Source organism: Prosopis cineraria, unplaced genomic scaffold (genome assembly GCF_029017545.1).
Source record: "Prosopis cineraria cultivar Desert tree isolate PC_DT_omini unplaced genomic scaffold, ASM2901754v1 PC7, whole genome shotgun sequence".
Classification (NCBI taxonomy): Eukaryota; Viridiplantae; Streptophyta; class Magnoliopsida; order Fabales; family Fabaceae; genus Prosopis; species Prosopis cineraria.
Genome location: NW_026555338.1, coordinates 16,035,928 through 16,063,292, shown reverse-complemented (window position 1 = coordinate 16,063,292; position 27,365 = coordinate 16,035,928). Strand labels below are relative to the sequence as shown.

At 34.2% G+C, this 27,365-nt stretch overlaps 1 non-coding gene across 1 annotated transcript; it reads left to right on the top strand.

Moving 5' to 3' along the window:
- The first annotated feature begins 19,084 nt into the window (after positions 1-19,084).
- Positions 19,085-19,191, top strand: LOC129316904 (small nucleolar RNA R71). Its single transcript, XR_008594831.1, has one exon. It is a non-coding gene; the product is annotated as a small nucleolar RNA R71 (small nucleolar RNA).
- Positions 19,192-27,365: the final 8,174 nt, after the last annotated feature.

Genomic DNA, 27,365 nt, shown 5'->3' with positions numbered 1-27,365 from the left:
GTGTATGTGTTGGAAGCAACCCAAACATTAGAGTATTTGGTTGTCACAGGAGGAATGGTGGTATAATACAGCTTTTCACACAGCAACTAAGGCTATTCCTTATGAGCCTCTATATGATCAGAAACCTCTTCATTCTCCCTATTTACCTCACAATACTGTGTTAGATGTTATGGATAGGTCCTTTACAGCAAAAGTAGAAATGTTAGTTGTTCTTAAACACCATCTACATAGAGCAGTAAATATGATGAAGCAAAGGGCATATTCCCATAGGTCCAATCATGAATTTGTAGTAGAGAAGTGGGTTTTCTTAAAGCTATAACCTTATAGATTAATTTTTTTTATGCTACAAGGAGCTCATAAAAATTAGTACCTCAATTTTTTGGTCCTTATATAGTGTTGGAGAAAATTAGTGTAGTAGCTTATAAGCTAGAACTTCCACTAAATTCTTGAGCACATCCTACTTTCCAAGTATCTTGATTGAAATTATGTCCTAGTCTTAAAGTTAAGCAGAGGCATCCACCACTCAATTGGCTAGGGATTCCAGCCATAGTAGAACCTGAATAAATTTTGTAGAAACAAGTAGAGTGAAAGAAGGGGTGAATTATTAGTAAAATTTTGGTTAAATGGAAACAACTTTCAGATGAAGAAGCATCTTAGATGCCTTTGTATCAATTTCAACAAAAGTTTCCTCACTTTATTGTAAATGATACTTGAGGGCAAGGATCTTTTTAAGGGGGTATTGTTATGATTTTACAATAATGACATTAATTAGTTATATTAGTTATTGGGTTATGTTTTAATGATTTAGAATAGATAATAATTGGGGGTTGTTAGTAGCCATTAGGAGGATATTCCTAATTCTATAAATACCCTACAACTTAAGATGTAATATTTACGGATGATCAATAATAAACCTTATGTACTTTTTAGTCTACCCTCTCTTCTATCTCTTTAATCTTCTCATTCCTCTCTATTTCTCCTTCTCTATTTCCTCTCTATCTCTTTCACCTTCTCTATTCATCCCTCTACTTCTCTCTAATCTCTTAATATCTCTCTATATCAAAATTATGCTAATATAACATTATGCTTTTATAGTAGACCAAGAAAGCATGATTTAACAAAAAGTAAGAAGGATAAAAAGATAGTTATTCCTTATAGATATATGTGTTTAAAAGAGGGTGAATGGAGACCACATAAAAGGTACACAATGGCCACCAACCATCGTCGTGAGACTAGGACTAATTGTAAAGTTGGAATAATAGTTAGTTTAGTGCAGCATAAATTCAAAATCACTAGCTACATAGAAGAGCACAATCAACTATTACATTATCAACAATCAGTGCATATGATGAGGTCTTAATAAAAAATAAGTACCATGCAAGTAAATGAGATTAATTTGGCTAGGGATGTTAGACTTCAACAAAAAGCAACTTTTAAGCTTATGAGTAAACAAGCAAGTAAATGAGCTAATCTTGGTTTCACTCAAGTTGATATCAAAAATTATTTGAAGGCTAACTAATGAAGAAGTATGAAAGACAGGGAAGTTAGATGCTTATTGAACTATTTTGAAGAATAGATTACTGAGAACCCTTCATTTATCATTCATAACAACTTGATACAAAAAAATTAAATTACAAATTTTTTTGGGCTGATGCTTGGGTGCTTCTTAATTATTCTTACTTTAAAGATGTAATCTCATTGGACACCACATACTACACAAGTCATAATCATAAGCTTCTAGCCATATTTGTAAGATTCAACCATTATAAGGGAATATCATAAAATCATTCAAGTGGTTGTTAGAAATGTTTTTGAAAGCAAAGAAGCAAAAAATACTTGGAATTATTTTTACTGAGCAAGATCAAGTAATGGCAAGAGCACTATGTGAAGTTATTCCTGAAGTAAAGCATGCATTATGCATATTCCATATTGAGCAAAATGGAATAAAATATCGAGGGAATAAGATGAAAGGTGGTTCTCATTTTTTGTGTGATTTCAATAAGTGCATGTTTTTTATTGAAGACAAATCATGATTTGAGGAAGCATGGGCTTCTCTAATATCATCACACAATTTGGAGGACAACTCTTGGCTAAAGTCCTTATATGAAATCAAAGAGAAATAAGCATGGTGTTATATGAGTATTCTGTTACTCTTGTTATGTGTAACACACAAATAAGTGAAAGTGTTGATGTAGATATCAAGAATATTACCAACCCAAGTCTTGATATTAATGAATCTTTCAAGAGCCTTGAGCAGGTTATTATAGATAAGAGGTATAATGATCTTAAATGTGAGTGTGATGCAAGGGAGAAAAAACCATGATTGAAATCTAAAGTTCACCTATGCTATGACAACTAAATGATATTTACATCACCTTAGTGTTAGAATTATTCCAACAACAATTAGATCTCATTTTTGCCGTATGTATTTCCCCTCGAGATAAGAAAGGTCCATTGTTCACATGTATTAGCACCATGATTAGTGAAGACAAGGAGTGAACTTTGAAATTTGATCCTAAGGATGATTATGTGTGGTGTAGTTGTATGCATTGTGAATCTATTAGGATATTTTGTTGTCTTGCTTTAAAAATATATGAGGTAGATGAAGTGAGAAAACTACTAGAAAAATATAGTTTGAAAAGGTGGACCAAAGATGCAAGAGATGGTATAATACATGATGTTAGAGGAAATGAAACACAAGTAGGCCTAAAGCTCCAAAACGCCCAATTATATTGTCAACTATGTCATGAGATGATAACGTTAGTAGCTAAAACGTCTAATGTCCAAAGACCTTTTCCTTTTTGCATAATTTTATAATAGAACTTTATAAAGAAGCAAGAGACTTTCATTCAAGGCCAAGGAGTTCAAATGATGACAACAAAAAGAAAGAAGATGGAACTAAAAAGTAATCAACCTAGGGAAATTAAAAATAGATATGGAACTAAGAGAAAGAAAAGATTTAAAACTTGGCACGAGCAACTTGGACAAATAAGTAAGTCCTTAGCCAATGTAAGAATTGAGAAATTAGATGTTACATCTTCATCTTTTACACCTTCAGTATCATAAGTACTACCTTAAGTGCAATCATTTACTAGTATGTTGATGGTGAGTTCCTACCTAAAATTAGATGATCAAATAATTATGTGTTTATGTGTTCATTAAATTTAAGTTACCATGAATATAAGTTATATAATGAAGCAACTGAGTATCTTCTATCAATTATTGAGAAAGTTAATATAATTGCTAGGTTGGTTAGAAGCAGGAAGAATGATTTGCTTGATTCAACATGACATCAATTATAAGGGAAAAGTTTCTCAAGGCAAATCAGTCAAGATAGCCCAAATGCCAAAGATAGTAGCATTCCTTTTTATTTTGTTATAAAAAGAGTTCTTTAATTATATTTAATAAAGAATTGCACTGTTCTTCTTTAAATTATGAATATATATATATATATATCAGTTATATCTTATATCAAAATTCTATTTATATTAATCGATAATATGCATACTTTTCCTTTTTGATTTATAGGCTCCCTTATATTGTCCAACACCATCACTAGAAGCATTGGAAGAACAAGAATTTCTCTTATCAAGTAAAAAAAAATCAAGACAAAAATATTCACAAGTTGATAAGGGAAGTCATTGGTATTAAAATCAATGTTTATACCACATCAAGATGTCAACTACAATTCTCACTCTCTAATATCCTTTCCTTTCTACTATATCAAATACAATTGTCTCTCTCTAATACAATTCTTTTATAACTCAATACTAATATCTACATTAATCTTCTTTCTTCTTATTAGGCACGGGTTAATCTTCTATGATAACTTCAATAATGCCCAATCAACTCCTAGCAAGTGAAGGTCTATCTTTAATAGCTTATCCATCTTCAATAGCTTCAATGATGTCCAATTAGCATGGAGGACATGATAGCCATTACCTATAATAACAATTAGTTTTTGACTTTTTATTCAATTCACCAAGTTCTATTATGTGTCATATGGTTGTCTATTGTATTGTGTTCACATTCATAGCAAGTTTAGTGTCTATTTTGCTTATTATGACATTTGAAATGGAAGCAAGTTATGGTCATAGCAATTCAATTCATCAGGTGTCTATTTTGCTTATTATAAGTTGAAACATGATATTGTCTTAGTTCTTCTTGAGGTAACAAATGACTAGTGTAGTGAAATTAAAATGAGTAAAGTAAATTATTGTATTTGACCAAAATAATTTTCTCAAATGTAAAATCAAAAAGGTGCCAATACATGATGAGAATACTCTCATAACTAGCCAAAAAAAATAGGTAGTGTATTTTTGCATATAAAATTTACAAATATTATGAGTAAAGAGTTTCGTAACTTTGCATGATTAAAATTCACAAACTTCACATCTTTAATAATAACATTGAACACCTCACATTTGTTGATATTTGAGCCACATAACATATGTAGCCAAGAAAACAATGATTTGTGAAAAAGCTAATAATTAGCTCACTATTAAAGAGAACATACGCATTTTGTCTCACTCTTTCTTGACTTTATCTATAACCTTTGCGTAAGAATTGTAATGTCGTCATTGACATTACTAGAACATGACACACAAACACTATCATAATAATCAAGATTAAACAAATCTTTATATTGGGTCATTGTCATAGACAAGGGTTATGATAAACAAGTTTTAAAAGTTGAAATTTCAAGAAACACTTTTTGAAAATATGTTTGAGCTCAAACAAGAGTTTAAAACATTTAAAAGGAGGTAACAGAAGCATGGAAGAAGAAATTAATACATATAGATATCAAAAAATGGAAAATGACATGGCTTAAAATGCCCTGTCTGTTTTAGTACATGTGTCATCCGCCACGACGGATGGCATAGAGGGGAAAGTCCTTACGTTGTGCAATGGCCCACGGTGCAAGCACTATCATAGCAGCATTATGCTGTCATAACAAGACCTCTAAGCCAACTTTCAGAGTGTGTTATTTTACCATTCAACATCCAATTAGAACAATTCAAGTGTCAACAGTTAACTTTTTAAGCCAACTATGTATTGGCACTAGTTTCACAACAAAACTCTTGACTATTTAAAAGTTGCTGACCCAAGCTCAAAATGATACTTTTTCCTTTCAAAACTCACCCCAAGGTGTCTAAAACCACCAATCAAGTACCAATAGCCCTAGGACCCCTTAAACCAACCCAAGTGGACCACAAATAACTAATAGAACAATTATATATCATCACACACATTCCAAACACAATTTGGCCTTTAAAACCCTAATTCTATATTAATCAAGGGGTGTAAACATAAGTTATCATGATCATTCCATGGCCATTCAAAATACTTATAAGTATTACAATTACAATACTTACATTAGTATTTTGGCCTCTTGCAATAATTTTCAACTCAATATAACATCCCAAGCTGAAAAACACCCTAAGCACCAAATTCTCATGCAAGTATACCAAAACTATCCATAATCCTTAGTTGGCATAATTTTACAAATAAATCTTTATACTACCAAGAGAGAGAGAGAGAGGAGAGAGCTATAAAAACACAAGCTCCTCAAACCCCAGTAGAGTTCTCCTTTCCTTTACTCCTATCAGAATCTTTACTTGTAAAATATAACTAGAGGGGTGAGTTAATAACTTAGTAATCAAATAATCTAATCTATTCACAAGCATACAAGAATAGCATATGAGTGTGTGAAGTGAAAATGTAAAACAAGTTATCAAATACATACAAATACTTGATTATAATGTTCCATTTCATACAATGAATGATCAACATTTTCCACCTTATATTCTCCTTATTCCCTCTGATTGAATGTGTAGGCTAACAATATAATAGGATTAAGTCTATGTGACTAGATTGGCCCAAATTAACTAATTATAAGAGGTAGCCTTAGCCAAGGTGCCTTCATCCATTTTGGACCATAGATTTTGCCTTTATCAAATATCCGAAGATTCGTATGCTTAATCTATCTCCAAGATAGTACTGAGAATTCTAAAAAAGAGAAACTATGAACTGGGGCCTCCACAATACTTTTCATTCAATATTTCCTATCAACTACAAGGTGAACTCCCATCCTCTCACAATAATCATGCTCATACAATACCAATGATACATATCATATTTGTTGGCAATGATCAAATAATACATACTAGCATTTCAAATTGTATCCAATTTTACAGTAATTTATAAGAAAAAGTATAATTAGTTTTCAAATATAGAATTAATACAATAATTTGACATCCCTTCAAACATATTTGTAAAACATGAAAAACTTAAGTAAATCATTAGTTTTCACAATAGATTATACACACACACACACACACATCTACTTTTGCAAAACACAAGTAAAAGGACTAGCTTATCTGGTTACCTCAACTCTTTTGTCACAAAAAAGATTACCATGGTAAATTTATCACCCTCTAGATTTCGCTAGCTCAACAATACTTGACTAATATTTAATTTACATGATAAAATACTAATCATCAATTCATAACTCTAATTAACCCTTTTTACCTAATTTTAGATACCCACTATACCTAAATTTTTTCTTTAGCAAAATTAACACTTCCAACGCACTCCATTAATTTTATTTAACACCCAAATACTTAGATAACATCAATTCCTTACCCTTATTGCTCCCAATCTTCCAATTTTCACTTAGGCCTAGTCTAGAAACTTGATTTGACTCCCTAAGGCTCCAACTAAGCCAATAGGTTCGGTCAAAACCTAAGAGAGAATCAAAATCAATACCTATTCTACCTAAATATTCTAAAATTTCACATAGAGAGGAGGGAGGACGAATAGGAAGCTTACCCAAGTGTTAAACTAGTGTAGATTACCTCCAATGTGGTCCAAAAGTGAAACCCTAGCTTTCCATGAGCTCTCCCTTATCACCTCTCTCTTTTCTTCTTCTTTAAAATTACACATTATTTACCTTTAATTTATTATAGAAATTGGTTGTGTACCACAACACATGGCACAGTAAGCCCATATGTCATTTTGACCACCCTCTTGAGTTTAATTAACCCAAACTTTATCCTAGTCTACTTCCAAAGTAGCCCAGAGGTCTAATGACCTCATTAATAATCCAAAAATACCATTAAATCATTAATCACCTAAAATTGACCGATTTACCCTTTTCAACACTTCAAAAATTCAAAATTTAAAATTGAGGATGTTACATGAACAAATTTTTTATTCTCACATATTTAATCTAATCACATCAAATTTTGACCCAATATTTCTATAATTATGTTTTACTCATAGGTGAAATGGAAAAAATAATCAAGCACTAATGATGAACCAAACAAATAAAAATTCCAGTTATAAATTAGAAAAATATTAGAATTATTTAAATTTTGAGTGTTTTATTTTAGAAGAGATGTTATATATCAAAATGCCCCTATAAATTATTCAAGTCTATAGAGTTTCATTAAGTGTAGATTAATGTACTTTTTAGAGTAGGTGAATTAAAAAAATTGCATAAGCCTTCTTCCTCTTCCTATATCAATAGAAGAAGAAGAAGAATATGATGAACAATCACCTAGAGGTACAAATAACAATTAAACTCATACCAACACATTCTATTAATGAGGGACAATGAGAAATTGAAAGAACAACAAGGACTGAAGGAGGTTGGAATAGATCAAAAAATGAGGAGGAGGGATGGAAAAGAAGGATGAAGAATATAGAGCATAGATACCAAAACGAACAAGCCTCTTTTGGCAAAGTATGCAGATTCTCTCATAGTGCTTCATTTATGTTCTTCATTTGGAATCGATAGGAAGTGCATTTCTTAAGGCTAGGGATTTTAGATCAGATAGATGATGGAATTGAATGGACTACCAAGATGAAAACAAAATGGATGGTTTAGGTGCATTTTAAAATGTATCATGATATGGCTTATTATGAGCCTTTTAGTTATTTGAATTGTTAGGATTTAGGATTCTGAAAGATATTGAGAATGCTGTAATAGAGAAGATCTAGATCCCCTCTATCTCTGAGTCTTTAGGAATCTCCACTGGATGCTTTTCATAACCAAGGTGATCTGTTTCTTCAAGTTCTCTAGTAATATTTCTTAGTTTTTCCAATCCAGTAACAATTGATCATAAAGATTGAAATTTCATTATTTAAATCAAATGTACACTCTAGCTGACTCAACCAAACAAGGAAGATAAAAACCAAAAGAAGCAAGAAATGGGAAAATTTGCTGTCACTAAATTTGGGAACATGAGATGAAGTATATTTTAATGAATTATCTAAACCAATAAATGCATAACCTTTATAAAAGTCAGCTTCTAATTCAAAAGAAGATTGATACTTTGTGTAACATCTTCAGTTTCAAATCTTGAATTTTTAAACGTTTAAAAAGGGTAAATTGGTAAATTTTAGGTGATTAATAATTTAATGGTGTTTTGGATTACTAATGAGGTTGTTGGACTTTTGGTAGCTTTAGAAGTGGATGGAGTTCAAGTTAACAAGGCTCGAGAGGGTGGCTAAATGGTACATTCATAAGCTATGCCATGTATCATGGTGCACGGTCCATTTTTGAAACAATTAGATGTGAGCTACATCTGATTTTAGTAAAGGAAAAGAAAGAAAATGCAAGAGGTATCAAAGACAAAGCTTGATGTTGCTAGGGCTTGGCTTTAACGTCACTTTGGAAGTTGGAGATTGATTATCATTAGGTAAGCTTCCTATTCATCCTCCCTCCACTGTATGCAAAATTTTATTGTATTTGGGCATAAATGGTGATGATTTCTTCCTCCTTTGGATTATAACTGAACCCATTGGCTTAGATGGAGCCTTGGAAAGTTAAATCAAGTTTTTAAAACTAAGTTTAAGGATTTTATATTGATTTAAAGTTTTGAGTTAGGGCTTGGATGAACCTTAAGTGAATTTAAAAATTGGAAGAAATATAGGTAGAAATTTATTGTTATATGAATATTTGGGTGTTAAATGGAATTAATGGAGTATGTTAGAAGTGTTAATTTTACTAAAGAAAAAATTTAGGTATAGGGGGTACCTAAAATTAAGCAAAAAAAGGAGTTTAATTATATTTATAATTGATGATTGTAGATTAAATATTAATTGAGCATTGTTGAGCTAGTGAAATCTAGAGGGGTGATTAAATTACCATGGTAACCTTTTTTGTGACATAAGGGTTAAAGTTAACTGAATAATATAATCATTTTACTTGTGTATTTAAGCAGTTATGAGCTTTGCAAAAGGGTGTGTGTGTGTGTGTGTGTAATCTATTGTGAAAACTAGTGATTTACTTGAGTTTTGGTGTTTTAAAAACTTGTGCGAAGCGGTGTTAAACTATTATATTATTTCTATGTTTGAAACCTAATTATACTTGTTTATAAATCATTGTGAAATTGGATACAAATTTAAAATGCTAGTATGTGTTGTATGGTCTTTTTATGAATATGATCTGTATCATTGGTATTATATAAACATGATCATTATGAAAGGGTGAGAGTTCATCCTAGAGTTATTAGGGTATATCATATGAAATCCATATGGTCCATTGGCACCATAAAATCTATGGTGCATAGTCTCTCTCTTGTTTAGAAGTCCCAATACCATATTTGGGATAAATTAGGACATAACACTTCAGATATTTGAGAATGGAGAAATTTGAGGTCTAAATTGGGTAAAGAGGTCTTTGATTGGAGCTACCTCCTATGATTTGTGAGCTTAGGCCAATCCAATTATATGAACTTTATCCTATTATATTGTTAACCCACAAAATCAATCAGAGAAAATAAGAAGGATATAAGGCGAAGAATGTTGATCATGCATTTTATGAGATAGAATATTATAGCCATGTGCTTTTATGTATTTAATAACTTGTTTCATATTGCCACCTCACACACCTATATGCTATTATGGTATATTTGTGGATATATTAGATTATTTGATAATTGAGTCATCGAATCATCCCGTGGTTATATTTTATAGGTGAACGCTCTACTATAAGCAAAAGAAAGGAGGACTATAATACTTGCTTCGAGTGTTATCCAAAAATCACACAATTCAAATAAACTAAGTGTGGTTAAAAAATTAATCCTAAAACTAACTTAGGAAACAAATCATTTAAATCACTAAGCAAATACACAATTGAAAATTAAATATTTAAAGCCTTTAAAAAATTTTATAGGTTCTACCTATAGCGCACGGAAGCAAGTTAGACGAAAGAAGGGTAAAAATATGTTGTCATAATGATAGGAAATTAGTCGCTTATCCTCAAAATTACACTAAAGCTAACCCTAATGCAATATAGGGCCAACCCTAGGTCATCTCCCAAGGAATGGTTTTAAGTCTAATTGAAAGTTATCTAGTGAAATAAATCAACCAAAGTTTGTAGGAATTTAGTTATCTAGCTAATTATCTAAACTAATTACCTAATATGCAAGTAATTAAAATGCTAGTGAAAGGAGTGAAATGAACTTCCCTTTTTACAATAATGGAACCCTAGAGATTAGTTGATTTTGGACTCATTATCTTCTCATGATTAGGCTAAGTTTAGCTTCCCTTTCCTCTTGACTAAAGCTGTCATGACTTAAGAAAATTATCCTAAGCCAATTAACCTAATTAGCTAACCTCCCTAGGTCTTAGATTAAAGTCCCTAGTTCAATTAACCAATTGGTGAAGACATTAGCCAAGTGATTCATTCAAAATCCTCTCTCAACAGCCATGGTCAAACACATAAATTGAGCAACCACAAGATTATGTCAAGCTACTCAACAACACAAGCATTAACACCACAAGATTATGCAATATTAACACAAGAAATTCACTAATTGAAAAACACAAGATTATGTGCCAAACAAAGAGTGGCAAAATTCAGTCATGGCTGTCCAAGGAAGAAATTAAATGAAACAATCCTCTCTCTTTACATCAACATCAAATTCAAATTAGAATTTATAAGCTAAGATGATTAAACCCTAGATTAAGGAATCTAACCATCTAGTAAAAAGAGAAGAGGATAGGAAACAAAAGAACTTAGCCAATTTGAAGCTCAAGACTCATCCTCCATCTTCATCTCTCTAGGATTCCACAAAGAAACTTAGCCAATCTTCATCTTCAAGAACCCTAGTGATTGCTTGTGAAGGCCAAACTCCATAGCTCTTGAATGATGAAAATGAGCTTCAATCCTTGTGAAAATGGAAGGGATGGAACGAAAATGAAGAGAGGAGAAGAATGGTATGAGTTTTGTGGAGGTTTGGTGGCTGAAAATGGAGGTTAGGGTGCTGGAAAATGAAGAACAAAAGAGAGAAAATGAAGAACACTATGAACAAGAGAGAGAGAATGTGGAAGATGAATGAGATATGTGTTGGATCCCATTTGGGGCTTAAAATGGCGTGCTCCTTGGTGTCTCCCATCAGCTGAAGCTTAATTAAAATAAGGAAAAAGAAATTAAAATGTAAATGGGAGCCTTGTCACACTTGCAAGGTGGCAACTTCCTATTGGTTTGTAGATGATTCCAATGTGTGCCTAATTTCCCATGTGTCATCCACATCATTTTAGCTGATCTAATCCCTCAAAATAATCATAATTCACGTGCAAACCATCAGCCATTGTCCTCAAGGAGTGTTGACCTCAATTGCCCAATTGATGCACAAGTCACATGCCACCTATGTCACATAAATCACATAATTCAATTAAATAGCATATGATATAATAAAATCTAATTCATGTCCAGAATTAAATTCATAATTAGAAGGGAGAATTTATTAAATTAACCAAGTTTCAGGCTGCACAAAATTATATAAAAATTTTCACACAAAGGCAAACCAAAAACTAGGACAAACTAAGACACTTAAGAAAGTGTTGACTTTTTTATTTAATTACTCCCAAACTAAAATGAATTTTAAAAATATAATTTCACCATTCATCAACTGGACATAAAATGCACTTTGTCAATTTTTCTTGTACATTTTCTCAAAAGTTCATTTTTTGGACCAAAATGCCCCTAGTGCACTGATCTTAGAAACTTAGGCAAAGTTCCAAATCTAATGCAATGTGTGCACTTGAAGGTGATAAATCATTAATAAAATGGTCCTAATTGACAAATAAAAGTGGGTAACAAATGTGTTCTATCAATTCCCCCACACTTAGCTTTTGCACTCCGGGCAAAATCAAGTGAAAAAGGTCCCAAAAGAAACTATAAGACAAAGAAATAAGAGAAAAACATTGTTTCAAGTCACTAAAATACTAGCTCATGAACTTCTACAAATTATCAATCAATGTGGCAATAATTACGAAAGAATTATGCACATCACAAACAAACCCTTACCAAAATCAATGTCAAAGAGTAAGCCTCTCTAGGTTAAGTGTTTGCTCTCATCACTCAAAGTGTATAAGGTATTAAATTTCACTCAAAATTTCTTAGGATAAACCCTACTATGAATTTGTAACCCTTCTACATCTCCATCACTAAATAGCACTTGCAATCAAGAATCAAGTGGACTTTATTAGGTTGTGATATAGGTAATGAAAGGATGTCTAAGAAATGCATGTATATAAAAAAATAGGGTTAGCATCAAAATAATGCTAAATCAAGATATATCCCCTTAATATGCAAAGCATAACCTAACTCAATTGAGTGAACACCTTAACACAATGAGGATGGAAAGAAATGATAAGAAATAATAAAACAAATGGAATGGATGAGCTAGGCAACTTTTTATTTTTATTTTTATTTTTTTTTCTTTCTTTTCTTTTTTTTTCTCTTCTTCTTTTTTTTTTTTCTAGCAACTTTATTTCTTTTCTTTTTGACTATATTTTTTTTTTCAAATCTATCTTTGTTGTTTTTTTTTTGTTGCCCCTAACTCTTTGAAAACAATGGAAGTAATGGATAGAAAATGATAATAGCATCCACTCATTTGATCTAGGACATGCAATGAATATTAAAAAGACATATAAAAGTGTAACATGCATTCCTTGGGGAAAAAAAGGGTGAATATATATATATATATATTTTTTTTTAAGAATCAAACCAAAGGCTCAAAGTGGCTAACAAAGGATAATAAATAATAATAGGTTGGCTATTTGGCTCTTGGCTATTTTTTATGAATGCCATCTCTCATCTCCTATCAAACAAGTGCAAGATATATGGTCTTAATTAAGAAGTGAAACAAATTCTAGAGGGTAACATCACTAAGGAATTAATCACACATGAGTGTTTAGCCTCTTCCATGAAAGGGTAATATGCCACTCTAATCCATTAATTCAAGGTAAAAGAATGTTCACTTCACACCTATTCAATCCTAAAAATTACCACATCTCAAGAATCAAAATATCCATTCAAGAGCTAGGTAATTAAGTAACCTCAAACAAAACAAAACAAAGAAATTTTTTTTTTGAATTTTTTTTTTGCAAAACCAAACAAAACCAAACAAACAAAACAAAATGTTTATTTCTCTCCCCCACACTTAAATCATGCATTGTCCTCAATGTATGTATAGACTAGTGATAAAATAAGGTGAGATCAATAATGAATGCATAACAAAAGTGTGGTGCAGATATTTTTTTTTTTAAACTAAAACACAAAACAAAGAAGTCAAATAAAGCAAATAAACTCTAATTTTCCTACTAGGTTCATCTCCCCCACACTTGAACTATACCTATCATTAAATATATCAATTAAAGGAAGGTAAAAGCTCAAGGTTAGAGAGATACAACCTTATCATGGTGGTTCAAAAACATGTTGAGAGAAGTCCTCCTCCTTTTGAAGTGATTTGGCATCTTTGTAGAGCTTGCATAGGTGACCATTGATTTGCATAGTGGAACCCGTGGCTTTATTCAAGAGTTGCAAAACCCCATAGGGAAACACCTTGGTCACTAGATATGGTCCCTCCCACTTAGACTTCAACTTGGCATGCTTATGAATAAACCTTGTTTGGAACAAGAGGACTTGATCTCCTTCTTGGAACTTTTTCCTCAAGATTAGCTTGTCATGAAGGATCCTTGTTTTCTCCTTATAGATTCTAGAAGACTCATAGGCATCCAACCTAAGCTCCTCAAGTTCTTGCATTTGAAGAAATCTCTCCTTAGCCGAAAGATGGAAATCCAAGTTTAGTTTCTTGATGGCCCAATAGGCCCTATGCTCTATCTCCACAGGGAGGTGGCAAGCCTTTCCATACACCAATCGAAAAGGAGACATGCCAATGGGAGTCTTATAAGCGGTCCGATAAGCCCACAAAGCATCCTCCAAGTGTAAAGACCAATCCTTCCTATTTGTGTTCACCACCTTGGTTAGGATTTTCTTGACTTCTCTATTTGATACTTCGGCTTGGCCATTAGTTTGGGGATGATATGGTGTAGAGATTTTGTGATGCACCCCATATTTAGCCAAGAGAGCCTTCATCATCTTATTGCAAAAGTGGGATCCTTGGTCACTTACCAAGGCCTTAGGAACTCCATACCTACAAAAAATATTAGATTTGAGAAACTTCAAAACAATCTTAGCATCACAAGTTCTAGTAGGAATGGCTTCAATCCACTTTGAAACATAATCAACACCAAGTAATATGTACTCAAAACTAAAGGATGGTGGAAAGGGACCCATGAAGTCAATGCCCCAAACATCAAAAATCTCACAAAATAAAATGGGTTGTTGAGGCATTTCATGTCTCTTACCCCAACTACTAACCTTTTGACATTTCAAGCATGCTTTACAAAATTCATAAGAGTCTTTAAACAAGCTAGGCCAATACAATCCACAATCTAAAACCTTCCTAGCTGTCTTATTTGAGCTAAAATGACCACCACATGCATGAGAGTGACAAAATTCAAGAACAGAAGGCACATCAACATCATCAACACACCTCCTAATCACTTTATCACTACAAATCTTCCACATCAAAGGTGGTTCCCAAATGTAAAATCTAGACTCTCTTTTCAATTTTTCAATGGCAAAACGTGAAGCACAAGGAGGCAAGACTCTACACTCAATATAGTTAGCAAAAGAGGCATACCATGGAGGCTTAGATGAAATGGCACACAATGCCTCATCAGGAAATGAATCACAAGGAATAGTAGGGTTAGAGTTTACCATAGTAGCTTTTAAATGAGGTAGTCTAGACAAATGATCCGCTACTTGATTGGTAGAACCACTCCTATCCCTTATCTCCACATCAAATTCTTGCATTAAGATCACCCATCGAATCAAGCGAGGCTTAGAATCTGTCTTCTTAAACAAGTACCTCACAGCAGCATGGTCAGTGTACACAACAACTTTAGAGTTAAGAAGATATGATCTAAATTTATCAAGTGCAAAAACAATAGCAAACAACTCTTTCTCAGTTGTGGTGTAATTAACCTGAGCTGAATCTAGGGTCCTAGATGCATAAGCAATCACATATGATAACTTGCCCTCTCTTTGACCAAGCATAGCTCCCACAGCAAAATTAGAAGCATCACATGACAACTCAAAAGGTAAAGACCAATTTGGGGCTTTAAGAATGGGAGGGGAAATGAGCATGCTTTTCAAAGTGTCAAAACTCCTTTTGCAAGCATCATCAAAAACAAAATCAACATCTTTTTGTAAGAGTTTAGACATAGGCAAAGCAATTTCACTAAACCCCTTTATAAATCTCCTATAAAAGCCTGCATGTCCCAAAAATGATCTCAAATCTTTCAAACAAACAGGATATGGCAAAGAAGCAATCACATCTACTTTGGCCTTATCCACCTCTATGCCATTGGAAGAAATCAAATGGCCTAAAACAATTCCTTTATCTACCATGAAATGGCATTTTTCAAAGTTAAGCACAAGCTTCTTTTCAATGCACCTACCAAGCACTTTATCTAAAGAATGCAAGCATGAATCAAAGGACTCACCATACACAGTAAAATCATCCATAAAGACTTCCATGCAATGTTCAATAAAATCACAAAATATGGACATCATGCATCTTTGAAAAGTACCAGGTGCATTGCAAAGACCAAAAGGCATCCTCCTATAGGCAAATGTACCAAAGGGGCATGTAAAGGTAGTCTTATCTTGGTCACTAGGAGCTATAGGAATCTGAAAATACCCACTAAACCCATCTAGGAAGCAATAATGGGACTTGGAAGCCAATCTCTCAAGCATTTGATCAATAAAAGGCAAAGGAAAATGGTCCTTCCTAGTCACATTATTGAGCTTCCTATAGTCTATGCACACTCTCCAAGCATTTTGAACTCTAGTTGGAACAAGCTCTCCTTTCTCATTTTTTACCACAGTAATCCCCCCTTTCTTAGGTACAACTTGGGTTGGAGACACCCACTCACTGTCAGCTATAGGATAGATGATCCCAGCACTAAGTAGCTTAACAACCTCTTTCTTTACCACATCTAAAATCAATGGGTTAAGTCTCCTTTGTGGTTGCCTAATGGGCTTAGCATTGTCCTCAAGAAAAATTTTATGTGTGCACACAATAGGGTCAATACCAGGAATGTCAGCCAAAGTCCAACCAATAGCATGTATGTTCTTTCTCAACACATCAAGTAATGCATTTTCTTCCTCAAGAGATAAAGAGTTAGAAATTATTACCGGAAGCTTCTCATTCTCAATGAGATATGCATACTTGAGATTGGATGGTAAAGGCTTCAACTCCAAGGTAGGTGGCTCTACACAAGAGGGAATGAGCTTCTTCAAGTCTAATTTGGTGGAATATTCCATGGTACTATCTTGTCTTTTAGGCTTCTCACTTGTTTTTGATTTCTCCTCTTCTTTCTTTACAGCCTCCCCCTTTTCTTGCAACTTGTCCTCAAGTGCTTGGACTTGAGCCACGGCCTCGACATGTGAAAGTGTAGAATTTTCCTCCAATAGCTTGGGAATCCTAAGAACATCAAGCTCGAGTGGAGAAAAACTCATAGATTCGGCCTTAATGGCTTTAGTACCTACAACACAAGAAGATATACCCTTCTCAAGCATTTCAAGATCAAGCATAGGAGATATTTTAAACAAATCATGAGAAGAAGTAGTTGCATCATTCAAGCATGCATCAATCTCTAAACAAATAGGACAACTACATCCATCAATACATGTAGTAGTAACAAGAGACAAATCATCATCAACATGTGAGAAAGAATCAAGCATGTGAGACTCACAAGCATCATGAAGCAATAACTCAATGGAACTTACACCTAACAAAGAATAATCCTCAAAAGGATGTTTCATTGCTTCATATATATTAAAAATAACATGATCCTCTCCACATTTCAAAATCAAACTACCTTTTTCCATGTCAATCAATGTACGGGCAGTCCTCATAAATGGCCTTCCTAAAATCAAAATATCATCCCCACTCCCTTCTTTTGACATATCAAGCACATAGAAATCCACAGGAAATAATAGACCTTTAACACAAACCAACAAGTCTTCTACTACTCCATGTGGTCTTCTAACACTTCTATCCGCTAATTGGCATATCATAGGTGTCTTATGCATGCAATCAAGACTCAAGGCATGATAAATTGAAAGAGGCATAACATTAATGGCTGCACCTAAGTCTATCAATGCATGAGAAAAATGTGTGTTGCCAATCTTGCATGGAATTGTGAAGGAACCGGGGTCCTCACATTTTATAGGGAGTTGAGGCTTCATGATAGCACTCACAGATGAGGGTAATTGTACCCTTGCATTAGGCCTAAATTTTCTTTTATTTGTACAACAATCTTTCAAAAATTTGGCATACTTAGGAAAGTTCTTAACTACATCCATCAAGGGTACATTAACATGAATCTTGTGGAAGAAATCATATACCTCTTGATCAAATTGTCCCTTTACTTGCTTAGGGACCACTTGTGCTTGTGGAAAAGGAAGCTTCTTCATAATCTCTTGACTTTGCTTTCCTTCTTCCTTCCTTGAACTCTCCTTTCTTGTTTCACTTTGCTCGGCCTCTCCCTCTTTTTCCTTACTAAACAACTCGGCCATAGTCCCCTTTTCCACCTTAGATGGTGGTTGCTCACATATGATCTCCTCAATGTTTTCATCCTCATCATCTCTACAAAAAGATGCATCATTAGGAGCAAAAGAAGAACTAGAAACATTAACATCAATTGAAGAATTTAAAGAGGGCTTCTCGGCCTTCCCTTGTCTTTTGTCTTCTTGTACTCTTTCTCCCAACTCCTTGCCACTCCTCAATGTGCATTAAGATTAGCTTTAGGATTAGCAACGGTGTTGGATGGTAATGTAGAGGCTTGAGCATTGGCTGCACTTAATTGGTTAGCAAGCATATTCATTTGAGAAGTAAGGGCATCAATTTTAGAGTTCATGTTCTCACACTTGTTACCCATACTCTCTACCTTGTTCCCTAAGCCATCATACATGTTTTTATACAAAGAGTTCATTTCAATCAACTGCTTACGTAACACATTCACATCATTAGAAGAGTTCGAATTAGAAGAACTCTCAATTGGAACAAGCCTCCTATCACTATAAGAATTAGAAGAAGGTGTAAGAGAATTACCACTTGGATTGTAGCTTTGAGAAGAGCTACCTTGAGACAAATGAGGTGGAGGGTCACGGCCAAAGGTGTTTTGATAGGATCCTCTTTGTTGATTGTCTTGTAAAGCCACATTTGGATTTGAATAGGAGAAATTAGGATGGTCTCTCCATGAAGGGTTGTAAGTATTAGAATAAGCTCCTTGCCCTTGCCTCCCACCATAGGATTGTTTTCCATTGTAGATAGCATTTACTTGTTCAAACTTAATAGGACAATTGCTTTCTACATGCATAGGTGAGTCACAAAAAGTACAAGAATAAGGGACAAGTGCTTGAGAAGTACTTACATTGCTCACTTGAGATATTTGTGGAGCCAACATTCTCCCAATCTTGGCAGCTAGCAAGTCCACATATGAATCATTAAGAACTGAGGAACCTACCATATTCACATTTCTCTTTTCCCTTGTAGAGTATTGAGCACCACTTGAAGCCATCTTGTCAATTAGTTCCCAAGCCTTTAAGGAAGTGAGGTCAATCAAGCATCCACCACTAGCGGCATCAATGTTAACTTTGTCTCTTGGAATCAAGCCCTCATAGAAATATTGGACTAAATTCTCACTAGAAATTTGATGGTGTGGGCATTTAGCCAAAAGGCCTTGGAATCTAGTCCAATACTCATAGAGACTCTCATCCTCTCCTTGTTGGACCCCATAGATTTGCTTTCTCAAATTGGTGACCTTGGAATTTGGAAAGAATTTATCTAAGAAGAGTCTTCTTAGCTCGGCCCATGTGCTCACTTTCACATAAGAAGGGTAGTTGAAATACCACTCCTTTGCTAAACCTTCAAGAGAAAATACAAAAGCCTTAGCTTGAACATCATCAACATTTACATGCATAGGCTTCATAGTATCACAAACCAATAGGAAAGTATGCAAAAACCTATGACAATCCTCTCCTGGTAACCCATGAAATTTAGGCAATGCATTAATCAAGGAGGATTTAATTTCAAATTGAACATTAGTAGGAGGAACATATAAGCCATAAGGATTATCATGCCAATTAGGTTGAGTTAATTGCCTAATGCTCCTCTCCTCTCTAGGGTTATGCAAGCCTTCAAATTCATTATTAACATGGCCATCATCATGCAAATTCTCATTCCCATTCCCATGGCCCTCATTATGCACATGCTCATGTCCTAAGATACCTTCCATTGTTGAATTACAAACCAAATGAGAATCAAGAATAGGTTGTGATCTTCTCAATCTAGAAATAGTTCTTTCAATTTCTGGATCTAATTCAACAAAAGAGGTATGTTTTCTTCGGGTCATGCACTAATCAAGCTCAAGAAAATTAAGAACAAAGAACAAACTAAACTAAAATGCAAATCAACATGAAACAATTCAAAACACACAAAAGCAAGAGAAATAATTTTTTTTATTTTTTTATTAAACTCAATAGCAACAAAATGAAAAAAAAATAACACCAAACAAGTAGAAAGAGAGTTAGAAATGCTCAATCAAGAAGCTTTGGCAATTCTGGAATTCGCACAGTAGGCTCTCTGGAGACAGTGAACTTGTGAATTTTCTATCAGCAAATCCACATGATAAATTCCCCTGAAACTTTTATGAGAAACACAAGAGATATACAGGAAAATTATATAAAACTTTTAGATTAAAAATCCTTCCCAATCGTTCCCAGAATTTTTCACAAGTTGGTCCTCAAGTCTGGAGAAACAGGATTTCGTCCAGAAGACCTTCAGAGCTTCTAACAAACTTTCAAATAGGAAAATGGAAAAATTGAAGAAAATCCTAAACACAAGAAACAAAGATAAGACAGCGATAAGAAAAATGAAACTGGAATCAATCAATTTGAACGCACAAAGAGGAAGATATGCTAACTCAAAGTTGAAACAGGGTTTTGGGAATCCTCTGTAATGGCTCCCTGGACCTTGTTAGATTGTAAAATTTCCACAGGACACTTCCCACGTCCAAAATTGACCAAACCAATTTTAAAGTGAAGCTAGGATATAGAGCTTTCAATGAAATAAATTTCAAGTTCAAATTCCCTCAGACTCATTCCCAGTTAATTTTTCAATTTCAGACAGAGACACTAGAAACAGAGTATTTTCAGCTCTACACCAAACCAACGAAAATTGCACTAATTTTTTTTTCTTTTTCAAAACAGAATAAAAACACTCAAAACACACAAAAAACACTAAACAAAACACAAAAACAAATTTTTATAATTTTTCAAAAAATTTTCAGGAACACTAAAAATGTAAATTAAGTACTAAACAACCTTAGAATTAAACTTAAACCATTCCCCGGCAACGGCGCCAAAATTTTGATAGGAAATTAGTCGCTTATCCTCAAAATTACACTAAAGCTAACCCTAATGCAATATAGGGCCAACCCTAGGTCATCTCCCAAGGAATGGTTTTAAGTCTAATTGAAAGTTATCTAGTGAAATAAATCAACCAAAGTTTGTAGGAATTTAGTTATCTAGCTAATTATCTAAACTAATTACCTAATATGCAAGTAATTAAAATGCTAGTGAAAGTGAGTGAAATGAACTTCCCTTTTTACAATAATGGAACCCTAGAGATTAGTTGATTTTGGACTCATTATCTTCTCATGATTAGGCTAAGTTTAGCTTCCCTTTCCTCTTGACTAAAGCTGTCATGACTTAAGAAAATTATCCTAAGCCAATTAACCTAATTAGCTAACCTCCCTAGGTCTTAGATTAAAGTCCCTAGTTCAATTAACCAATTGGTGAAGACATTAGCCAAGTGATTCACTCAAAATCCTCTCTCAACAGCCATGGTCAAACACATAAATTGAGCAACCACAAGATTATGTCAAGCTACTCAACAACACAAGCATTAACACCACAAGATTATGCAATATTAACACAAGAAATTCACTAATTGAAAAACACAAGATTATGTGCCAAACAAAGAGTGGCAAAATTCAGTCATGGCTGTCCAAGGAAGAAATTAAATGAAACAATCCTCTCTCTTTACATCAACATCAAATTCAAATTAGAATTTATAAGCTAAGATGATTAAACCCTAGATTAAGGAATCTAACCATCTAGTAAAAAGAGAAGAGGATAGGAAACAAAAGAACTTAGCCAATTTGAAGCTCAAGACTCATCCTCCATCTTCATCTCTCTAGGATTCCACAAAGAAACTTAGCCAATCTTCATCTTCAAGAACCCTAGTGATTGCTTGTGAAGGCCAAACTCCATAGCTCTTGAATGATGGAAATGAGCTTCAATCCTTGTGAAAATGGAAGGGATGGAACGAAAATGAAGAGAGGAGAAGAATGGTATGAGTTTTGTGGAGGTTTGGTGGCTGAAAATGGAGGTTAGGGTGCTGGAAAATGAAGAACAAAAGAGAGAAAATGAAGAACACTATGAACAAGAGAGAGAGAATGTGGAAGATGAATGAGATATGTGTTGGATCCCATTTGGGACTTAAAATGGCGTGCTCCTTGGTGTCTCCCATCAGCTGAAGCTTAATTAAAATAAGGAAAAAGAAATTAAAATGTAAATGGGAGCCTTGTCACACTTGCAAGGTGGCAACTTCCTATTGGTTTGTAGATGATTCCAATGTGTGCCTAATTTCCCATGTGTCATCCACATCATTTTAGCTGATCTAATCCCTCAAAATAATCATAATTCACGTGCAAACCATCAGCCATTGTCCTCAAGGAGTGTTGACCTCAATTGCCCAATTGATGCACAAGTCACATGCCACCTATGTCACATAAATCACATAATTCAATTAAATAGCATATGATATAATAAAATCTAATTCATGTCCAGAATTAAATTCATAATTAGAAGGGAGAATTTATTAAATTAACCAAGTTTCAGGCTGCACAAAATTATATAAAAATTTTCACACAAAGGCAAACCAAAAACTAGGACAAACTAAGACACTTAAGAAAGTGTTGACTTTTTTATTTAATTACTCCCAAACTAAAATGAATTTTAAAAATATAATTTCACCATTCATCAACTGGACATAAAATGCACTTTGTCAATTTTTCTTGTACATTTTCTCAAAAGTTCATTTTTTGGACCAAAATGCCCCTAGTGCACTGATCTTAGAAACTTAGGCAAAGTTCCAAATCTAATGCAATGTGTGCACTTGAAGGTGATAAATCATTAATAAAATGGTCCTAATTGACAAATAAAAGTGGGTAACAAATGTGTTCTATCAATTCCCCCACACTTAGCTTTTGCACTCCGGGCAAAATCAAGTGAAAAAGGTCCCAAAGAAACTATAAGACAAAGAAATAAGAGAAAAACATTGTTTCAAGTCACTAAAATACTAGCTCATGAACTTCTACAAATTATCAATCAATGTGGCAATAATTACGAAAGAATTATGCACATCACAAACAAACCCTTACCAAGAATCAATGTCAAAGAGTAAGCCTCTCTAGGTTAAGTGTTTGCTCTCATCACTCAAAGTGTATAAGGTATTAAATTTCACTCAAAATTTCTTAGGATAAACCCTACTATGAATTTGTAACCCTTCTACATCTCCATCACTAAATAGCACTTGCAATCAAGAATCAAATGGACTTTATTAGGTTGTGATATAGGTAATGAAAGGATGTCTAAGAAATGCATGTATATAAAAAAATAGGGTTAGCATCAAAATAATGCTAAATCAAGATATATCCCCTTAATATGCAAAGCATAACCTAACTCAATTGAGTGAACACCTTAACACAATGAGGATGGAAAGAAATGATAAGAAATAATAAAACAAATGGAATGGATGAGCTAGGCAACTTTTTTTTTTTATTTTTATTTTTTTTTCTTTCTTTTCTTTTTTTTTTCTCTCTTTCTTTTTTTTTTTTTCTAGCAAACTTTATTTCTTTTCTTTTTGACTATATTTTTTTTTCAAATCTATCTTTGTTGTTTTTTTTTTGGTTGCCCCTAACTCTTTGAAAACAATGGAAGTAATGGATAGAGAAATGATAATAGGCATCCACTCATTTGATCTAGGACATGCAATGAATATTAAAAAGACATATAAAAGTGTAACATGCATTCCTTGGGGAAAAATAGGGTGAATATTTTTTTTTTTTAAAGAATCAAACCAAAGGCTCAAAGTGGCTAACAAAGGATAATAAATAATAATAGGTTGGCTATTTGGCTCTTGGCTATTTTTTATGAATGCCATCTCTCATCTCCTATCAAACAAGTGCAAGATATATGGTCTTAATTAAGAAGTGAAACAAATTCTAGAGGGTAACATCACTAAGGAATTAATCACACATGAGTGTTTAGCCTCTTCCATGAATGGGTAATATGCCACTCTAATCCATTAATTCAAGGTAAAAGAATGTTCACTTCACACCTATTCAATCCTAAAAATTACCACATCTCAAGAATCAAAATATCCATTCAAGAGCTAGGTAATTAAGTAACCTCAAACAAAACAAAACAAAGAAATTTTTTTTTGAATTTTTTTTTTGCAAAACCAAACAAAACCAAACAAACAAAACAAAATGTTTATTTCTCTCCCCCACACTTAAATCATGCATTGTCCTCAATGTATGTATAGACTAGTGATAAAATAAGGTGAGATCAATAATGAATGCATAACAAAAGTGTGGTGCAGATATTTTTTTTTTCAAACTAAAACACAAAACAAAGAAGTCAAATAAAGCAAATAAACTCTAATTTTCCTACTAGGTTCATCTCCCCCACACTTGAACTATACCTATCATTAAATATATCAATTAAAGGAAGGTAAAAGCTCAAGGTTAGAGAGATACAACCTTATCATGGTGGTTCAAAAACATGTTGAGAGAAGTCCTCCTCCTTTTGAAGTGATTTGGCATCTTTGTAGAGCTTGCATAGGTGACCATTGATTTGCATAGTGGAACCCGTGGCTTTATTCAAGAGTTGCAAAACCCCATAGGGAAACACCTTGGTCACTAAATATGGTCCCTCCCACTTAGACTTCAACTTGGCATGCTTATGAATAAACCTTGTTTGGAACAAGAGGACTTGATCTCCTTCTTGGAACTTTTTCCTCAAGATTAGCTTGTCATGAAGGATCCTTGTTTTCTCCTTATAGATTCTAGAAGACTCATAGGCATCCAACCTAAGCTCCTCAAGTTCTTGCATTTGAAGAAATCTCTCCTTAGCCGAAAGATGGAAATCCAAGTTTAGTTTCTTGATGGCCCAATAGGCCCTATGCTCTATCTCCACAGGGAGGTGGCAAGCCTTTCCATACACCAATCGAAAAGGAGACATGCCAATGGGAGTCTTATAAGCGGTCCGATAAGCCCACAAAGCATCCTCCAAGTGTAAAGACCAATCCTTCCTATTTGTGTTCACCACCTTGGTTAGGATTTTCTTGACTTCTCTATTTGATACTTCGGCTTGGCCATTAGTTTGGGGATGATATGGTGTAGAGATTTTGTGATGCACTCCATATTTAGCCAAGAGAGCCTTCATCATCTTATTGCAAAAGTGGGATCCTTGGTCACTTACCAAGGCCTTAGGAACTCCATACCTACAAAAAATATTAGATTTGAGAAACTTCAAAACAATCTTAGCATCACAAGTTCTAGTAGGAATGGCTTCAATCCACTTTGAAACATAATCAACACCAAGTAATATGTACTCAAAACTAAAGGATGGTGGAAAGGGACCCATGAAGTCAATGCCCCAAACATCAAAAATCTCACAAAATAAAATGGGTTGTTGAGGCATTTCATGTCTCTTACCCCAACTACTAACCTTTTGACATTTCAAGCATGCTTTACAAAATTCATAAGAGTCTTTAAACAAGCTAGGCCAATACAATCCACAATCTAAAACCTTCCTAGCTGTCTTATTTGAGCTAAAATGACCACCACATGCATGAGAGTGACAAAATTCAAGAACAGAAGGCACATCAACATCATCAACACACCTCCTAATCACTTTATCACTACAAATCTTCCACATCAAAGGTGGTTCCCAAATGTAAAATCTAGACTCTCTTTTCAATTTTTCAATGGCAAAACGTGAAGCACAAGGAGGCAAGACTCTACACTCAATATAGTTAGCAAAAGAGGCATACCATGGAGGCTTAGATGAAATGGCACACAATGCCTCATCAGGAAATGAATCACAAGGAATAGTAGGGTTAGAGTTTACCATAGTAGCTTTTAAATGAGGTAGTCTAGACAAATGATCCGCTACTTGATTGGTAGAACCACTCCTATCCCTTATCTCCACATCAATTCTTGCATTAAGATCACCCATCGAATCAAGCGAGGCTTAGAATCTGTCTTCTTAAACAAGTACCTCACAGCAGCATGGTCAGTGTACACAACAACTTTAGAGTTAAGAAGATATGATCTAAATTTATCAAGTGCAAAAACAATAGCAAACAACTCTTTCTCAGTTGTGGTGTAATTAACCTGAGCTGAATCTAGGTCCTAGATGCATAAGCAATCACATATGATAACTTGTCCCTCTCTTTGACCAAGCATAGCTCCCACAGCAAAATTAGAAGCATCACATGACAACTCAAAAGGTAAAGACCAATTTGGGCTTTAAGAATGGGAGGGGAAATGAGCATGCTTTTCAAAGTGTCAAAACTCCTTTTGCAAGCATCATCAAAAATAAAATCAACATCTTTTGTAAGAGTTTAGACATAGGCAAAGCAATTTCACTAAACCCCTTTATAAATCTCCTATAAAAGCCTGCATGTCCCAAAAATGATCTCAAATCTTTCAAACAAACAGGATATGGCAAAGAAGCAATCACATCTACTTTGGCCTTATCCACCTCTATGCCATTGGAAGAAATCAAATGGCCTAAAACAATTCCTTTATCTACCATGAAATGGCATTTTTCAAAGTTAAGCACAGCTTCTTTTCAATGCACCTACCAAGCACTTTATCTAAAGAATGCAAGCATGAATCAAAGGACTCACCATACACAGTAAAAATCATCCATAAAGACTTCCATGCAATGTTCAATAAAATCACAAAATATGGACCTCATGCATCTTTGAAAAGTACCAGGTGCATTGCAAAGACCAAAAGGCATCCTCCTATAGGCAAATTACCAAAGGGGCATGTAAGGTAGTCTTATCTTGGTCACTAGGAGCTATGGAATTGGAAAATACCCACTAAACCCATCTAGGAAGCAATAATGGGACTTGGAAGCCAATCTCTCAAGCATTTTTGATCAATAAAAGGCAAAGGAAAATGGTCCTTCCTAGTCACATTATTGAGCTTCCTATAGTCTATGCACACTCTCCAAGCATTTTGAACTCTGTTGGAACAAAGTCTCCTTTCTCATTTTTTACCACAGTAACCCCCCTTTCTTAGGTACACTTGGGTTGGAGACACCCAACTCACTTCAGCCTAGGATAGATGATCCCAGCACTAGTAGTGCTTAACAACCTCTTTCTTTACCACATTAAAATCAATGGGTTAAGTCTCCTTTGTGGTTGCCTAATGGGCTTAGCATTGTCCTCAAGAAAAATTTATGTGTGCACACAATAGGTTAATACAGGCATGTCAGCCAAAGTCCAACAATAGCATGTATTCTTTTCTCAACACATCAAGAATGCATTTTTCTCTCAAGAGATAAAGAGTTAGAAATTTTACCGGAGCTTCTCATTCTCAATGAGATATGCATACTTGAGATTGGATGGTAAAGGCTTCAACTCCAAGGTAAGTGGCTCTACACAAGAGGGAATGAGCTTCTTCAAGTCTAATTTGGTGGAATATTCATGGTACTATCTTGTCTTTTAGGCTTCTCACTTTTTTTGATTTCTCCTCTTCTTTTTTAAAGCCTCCCCCTTTTCTTGCAACTTGTCCTCAAGGCTTGGACTTGAGCCCGGCCTTGACATGTGAAGTGTAGAATTTTC